Source organism: Phoca vitulina, unplaced genomic scaffold (genome assembly GCF_004348235.1).
Source record: "Phoca vitulina isolate PV1807 unplaced genomic scaffold, GSC_HSeal_1.0 scaffold37, whole genome shotgun sequence".
NCBI classification, from domain to species: Eukaryota; Metazoa; Chordata; class Mammalia; order Carnivora; family Phocidae; genus Phoca; species Phoca vitulina.
Genome location: NW_022589740.1, coordinates 973271 through 980195, shown reverse-complemented (window position 1 = coordinate 980195; position 6925 = coordinate 973271).

The following is a 6925-nucleotide window of genomic DNA, read 5'->3' as shown; positions in this document are numbered from 1 at the left end:
GGGAACGTACCCTGCGTCACCGCATGGGACACTTTAACAGGGGAACGTACTCTGCGTCCCCGCATGGGACACTTTAACAGGGGAACGTACTCTGCGTCCCCGCATGGGACACTTTAACAGGGGAACTTACTCTGCGTCCCCGCATGGTACACTTTAACAGGGAAATGTTACCTTGTGCATGTTTTATAATAAGAAGTGGTATGAAGCAGGGCGCCTGGGGGGCTCAGTCAGTTAAGCATCTGCCTCTGGCTCAGGTCGTGATCTCGGGGTCCTGGGGTCAAGTCCAGCATGGGACTCCCTGCTCCGCGGGCAGTCTGCTTCTCCCTCTGCCTCTGCAGCTCCCCCGGCTTGTGCTTGATGTCTCCCTCTCTCTCAAGTAAATAAATAAATCTTTAAAAAGCGGTAAAAAGCGTGTGCGTTCATGTGCGCATCTTGGTGCGGACGTGGGTTTTCCTCCTCCTGGGTAGCTGCGAACGAGTGCACCTGTGGGGTATGCAGTAAGCGTCTGTTATTTAACTTTCTGAGAAACAGGCAGACTGTTTTCCACGGAGCCTGGATCATTCCCCATCCCCGTGCTGACGTGTGAAAGGACAGTTTCCCAGCCTTGCTGACACTTGCTGTCACCGTCTTTAATTTTAGCTCTTCTAATGTGTTACGTGCTGTATCCTCGAGATTTTAGTTGAGCAGCTTTTCCTGGGTTTATGTGTAAATATTCTGTGAAGTACCTCTCCACATCTTCTGCCCACGTTTGAATAGGGTTGTCTTCTTATATTTGGGTTCTGAGAGCTGTTCATGTGTTCCGGATTCAGATATGTATTGCAAATATTCTCCCTGTCTGTGGCCGCCTTTTTATTTTATTAATGACATCTTTCAAATGGCAGATGTTTTCGGTTCTGATTCAATACCGTTTTATCGACTGTTTTTAGCAGTTTGTGCTTTTGTGTCCTATTTATGAAATCTTTGCCTAAGGCCTAGAGTCATGGAGATTTTTCTCCTGTGTTTTCTTCTGAAAATGTTAATGGTTTTATCCATTATGTTGAGATCTGTTGTCCATTTTGAGTTCGTTTTTACTGGAAAATGCCGAGGATTGAGGTTCATTGTTTTCCATATTAGATAATCAGTTCCAGTACCATTGATTTAAAGACACGATCCTTCCCGTTGGATTCTCAGCATTGTGTTTGGAAAGTACCCGAGCTTATCAGTGTGGCTCTGTTTCTGGACTTGATTCTGGCCCATTCTGGATTGTTCCTCATCGGCCCCCCAGCCTCTGTGTCTCCATAACTGTTGCCTTATGAAAAGTCTTAAAGTTAGGTAGTGTGAGCCTCCCAATTGAACTTTGTTTCCAGATGGTTTTGTCTAGTCTAGACCCTTTGCATTTCCATATGAATTTAAAATCCTCTTGTCAACTTCTGTAAAAACACTTGCTTGGATTTTTGACTGGGATCACATCAGCTCCTTAAATAATTTGGAGAGAATTGACATCTTCACAGCACTGAGTCTCTCAGCCAGCGAGGTGGGCCACCCCCCATCCACGTCCATCTCCCCCGTGTCTCCTAGTGGTGCCCACATACAGGTTTTATACATATTTTATCAGATGTATTCATAAGTACTTCATGTTTTTTAATGTTGTTATGAATGGATTTCTTAAAGTTTTATTGTGCAGTTTATTGCGAGTGTTTACAATGGATTTTTTTTTATTGCTTGTTTATTCTGTGACCTTTCTAAGTTTACTTATTTGTTTGAATAGCTTTTCCTGTAACCGCTTAAGATTTTGCACATAGATAATCCTGACAGCTATGGATAGGGACCATTTACTTCTTTCCAACTGGAATGCTGTCTGTGTCTTTTTCTCTTCTCATTCTCGTCTAGGACCTTCAGTACGCTGTTTCACCCAAGTGGTAAAAGTGGACATTCTCATCTGTTCCCAATCATAGGAAGAACTTTATGCTTTTTCATGAAATACGATGTTAGGTGAAGATTTTATCTGGATGCCTTTTGCTGAGAGTTTTTATCATAAATGGATGTTGAATTTTGTCAATGCTTTTTCTGTATCTATGGAGATGATTGTATGATTTTTCTTTCTTTTTCATAAGTATGGTGAATTATGTTGATTAATTTTTGCATGTTAAACAGCCTTGCATTGGTAGCACAAACCCCAGATGGTTGTGAAGTATTATTTTTCCTACATATTGCTAGATTTAATTTGGTACAATTTTGTTAAGGACATTTATAACTGTATTCATGAGGGATATTGTGTTCTTTTCTTGTAATATCTGTCTGCTTTCAGTATCAGGGTAATGTTGGCCCCACACAATGATTTGGGAAGTATTTATTTATTATTTTTTTAAAGATTTATTTACTTAATTTAGAGAGAGCATGCACATGAGCATGTGAGCCGAGGCAGGGACAGAGGGAGAGGGAGAATCTCAAGCAGACTCTGTACTGAGCGCAGAGGCCGACACGACTCTGAGGTCATGACCTGAGCCGAAATCAAGAGTCAGATGCTCAACCGACTAAGCCACCCAGGTGCCCCTTTATTATTTTTTTAAAAGAGAGCTTGTGTGGGAGCAGTTTTGTTTCTTCCCTAAGTATGTGATAGAATTTACTAGTGAAGCCGTCTGGGGTGTTCTTTATGGGGAGGTTTTCAAGTAAGAATTCGGTATCTTGACATAGGGCTGCTAAAATTTTCTGTAGGTTGGTCCTGGTGTTTTGTGTGTTCCAGGAATCTGTCCCATTTCCTCTAAGTTGTCCAACGTGTTGGAATAAAGTTGCCCCATAATATTCCTTTATTATACTTCTAACGTCTCTAGGATCTGCATGATATTCCCTCTTTCATTCTGAGCCTGGAGTCTTCCGGTGCCTGGCCCCCCAGCCACCCCGTCACCTCCGATCCCTGGGTGGGGGGGAGGGCACAGACCAGTGGTTTTGACAAGCTGCTCCGGTCATTCTAACCTGCCGCCGGACTTGAGAACCTTCCTTCGAGGTGGAGGAAGGAGGGATTGGGCTGTGCTGCCCCGTGTCCCAGCAGGTGTCCCAGCAGGTGTTCCAGCAGGTGTCCCAGTGCGGGAGAAGGCAGATCTGATCTGAGAAAGCAGAGCAGGATGCCCTCAGTCTGAGCGCGGGCTCTGTCTGGAGGAGGCCAGCAGGCGGCGGCCTTGGCGAGGGCGTTGGGCTCCCTGCCGGCCTCGGTGGGGCCCGCGGCTGTGGAGGGTGCTCAGGACGTGCCTGACCCCAGAGTGCGGCAGAGCGGGGGACAAGGCCTGCTCTGCTGGGTGGCGGTTTGTGTTGTTAAGTCCGGTTTACTGACGAATAGTCTGTCTACAGCAGAAGTCACCCCGCGTAAGGCCCTGCCCTGTGAGTTCTGATGCACAGTCATGAAACCACCACCAAATCAGGATATGGAAAATTTCCTTAACCCTGCAGACTTCCTTGTGCCCTCTGGCTCTTGTTGCTGAGGCCGTGGGCACCACGAGGGCCTGTGTTCACCCGGGAAGGAGTAGACAGTGCTTTCGAAAATACCATATCTGCACCGAAGCCTCCCTAAAGCTTGATTTTAACCCAGACACTGAATTCCACGTGCGTCCCAGCTCCGTGTTTGGCAACAAGGGATCTTTCACTGTCCCCGTTCCCTGACCCACAGCCCCAGAGCCGTGGCTGCGTGATGGGTGTCGACATGGCTCCCGTGGGGTCCTTGGTGCTTGTCTCCCGTGTCCGAGCTCTCTCGAGCACACGTGCACACATACATGCACACACACGGATGTCCCGAGAGCCCGGCCCAGTCTCTGAGGCCTCTCATACCTGCCTTGCTTAACAAGCAGGTGGGTGTTTTACTGTCTGTTGTGCTTTTAAGTGGAAAACATGCTGTGGGAAGTGGGGCAGCCGCCTCGGCCCTCCCACGTGGGTGAGGGCCAGCTCCTGGAGCGGGAGCGTGTGGAGGCCGTGTGCGCTCAGGACAGGTGGGCCGCGGGGCGGGCAGTGGGTGCCGGCTCTCCTCCCGCCTTGGCCTGTCACCTCGGGCCTGCCCAGTGGGCCATGGAGTCAGCCAGCAGTGGCCGGGGGAAGCAGGCGCTGCATGATTAAGGAATGAGAGGACAGTGATAGATCCCTTGTTGGTAAACGTGGAACTGGGATGCACGTGGATTTCAGTGTCGTGTGCAAAAACAAGCTTTAGAGAGGTTTCAATGCATTTATAATATTTTCAAAAACATTTTTTATTAGAATATTAAAACTTCACCGCAATCAGGAAGTCTGGCTGCTTTCCAACCATGAGGGTGTCTCACGGGTTAAGACGTGCATTTTCTATGGTGACCAGTGCTCATGGGTGTGTGTGTATGCGTGCACGCACACACATGTACACACAGCACGCATGCACATGGGCATGCACACACACACATGCACACACAGTACTCGCGTGCGTGTGCACACATGTACACACAGCACACGTGCACATATGCACGCACAACGTGCACACAGTACTCACGCACGTATGCACACATATACACAGTATGTGCACGTATGCACACACGTGCACACAGTACTCACGCACGTATGCACACATGTACACAAAGTACGTGCACGTATGCACGCCACACGTGCGCACACAGTACTCACGCACGTGTGCACACATGTACACACAGCACACATGCACGTACGCACACACGTGCACACACAGTACTCGCTCACGTGTGCACACATGTACACACAGCCCGCGTGCATGTATGCACACACACGTGCACAGTACTCGCGCACGTATCCACACATGTACACACAGCACACATGCACCTATGCACGCACAGACGTGCGCACACAGTACTCGCTCACGTGTGCACACATGGACACACAGCACACATGCACGTATACACGCACACACGTGCACACAGTACTCACGCATGTATGCACACATGTACACACAGCACACATGCACGTATGCACGCACACACGTGCGCACAGTACTCGCGCACGTGTGCACACATGTACACACAGCACACGTGCACGTATGCACGCACACACGTGCGCACACAGTACTCGCGCACGTGTGTACACGTGTACACACACATATATGTGCACACACATGCGCACACACCCCCTAAAGCCAAAGTTTTCCTCAACAGAGCACTCACCCCTAGCTACACATAATACTTTTGGTATGTGTTCAATTGCATCTAATTTAAAAGCTGTTTCTATTCACCCCCCAGTTTGAAAGACACCCCTCTTTGATGTTTGGCTCTGTGTTACTGCATGGATGTTCTAACACTTTGGCAGGATGCAAGCTGTGTATTTCATATTCTCGTGCCGGAGACTCCCTCCTCCTTGGTTTCTCTCTGTGGCCAGGATGAGGTGGGGCCTGGAGCACAAGGGGCCGCAGGCCACCGTGGGACTGCATGCTCAGGAGCCACAGGGCTGGGAAACTGGGTCACAGCAGAGTCCCTGAGCTGAGCAGGCAGAACTGGATGGCTGGCATGTCTTTGAAACCCAAAGGAGTGGCTTGGGTTTCAAATGTGGGATCCTGCAAAGTCTGCTGGCTCCCTTGGGCCTTCTGTGTGGGGCCCACAGTCCCCTGGCTGAGTGGACAAGACCACCCTGGGAATGTGATTTTTAAAATAGATTTTGAGGGCCGAGGTCCTGGAGAGCAGCCTTCAGGGAAAGGCAGGTCCCTGTCACCTGCAGTGACCATCTGAGACTCCCTGAGCCAGGGGCGTGGGCTTGCCGTGAGCGGGAGAGTGAGCGCCGTGTCCAGGGAGCAGACCCCTTTGTGCAGCAGATGACCAGCTCTGCACTGTCACCTGGTTTCCAAAATGAGGGAGAACCAGGAGGAATGCCACCCCTCGTCCCAGTCAGAGAGGAGGCAGCAGGGCAGTCGAACCAGATGGGAAACACAGCTCCATTCACTGCCCACCGCTGATGCCCCAACCGCTGGGCAGCGCAAAGAACAGGAGCCTGGCTCCTGGGACACAGACGTGGCCTCTGGAAGCGTGTCTGCCAGCGGCGTGGCCACGGCCCGAGGCTGCCGCAGAGCGTGGGATGCTTCCCTGGGACGTCGGAGGTGGGGCGATGCTGGTGAATGCCCTGCGGGTCTCTGCGCTTCGGAGGTGCAGGTGCCTGTCAGAGCCGAAGGGGACACGTCTCGGGAAGGAAACGGGGCTGCAGCCTGTGGTGTCATGGGTCATGGTCGTCCTCACCCACGGAGTGACCCGCGTGTGACCTCACGTCAGGCGTCCTGTCCTGGGCAGCAGGACACAGAAGTGCCGGCAGACAGACGGTGACTCGCCTTGTGAGCACCGTGGCAAGACAGCGCGTCCCAGTGACTTCCACCAGCTGAGGCCCCTGCCCACGGCCACCCCTGCTGCCTCGTGGTGGGTCCCTGCCCAGCTCGGGGTGGCCTGTCCCCACTTCCTTTCTGACTTAAAATGCAAGGGAAGGTCACGACCAACAGAGCAGCTACAGTGGCCAGCAGAGACCTGGCCCGTCCTGCTTCTCTCTCTCTCTCTCTCTCCCTCTTCCTTTCTTGGGGAGATGTTTGCTCGCTCTACAGTAACGTGCACACAGCTTGCCTTTGCTCTCCAGTGGAGGAGCCCAGAGCACCCTTGGCCCCGTGCCCCGCTCCCCTGAGCTCCCTGCTCCCCCGAGTGCCCCCACCCCTGAGCTCCCTGCTCCCCTGAGCTCCCTGCTCCCCTGAGCTCCCCCACCCGTGAGCTCCCTGCTCCCCTGAGCTCCCTGCTCCCCTGAGCTCCCCACTCCTAGCTGGTCTCCGCAGAGGGGCTGCCTGGCAGGGTTTCCCTTTGTGCAGCCTGGCTTCTGCAGCATGCACCCCGGGTGTCCCTTGCTCCCGTGTGGTGTTGCCCACCTCCCGGCCCTACACCGTGCCATCGCGTGCGTGCACCACAGTTCCTGTGCCTGCCATGCAGTTGGCTTGGTTTCCTCCCGG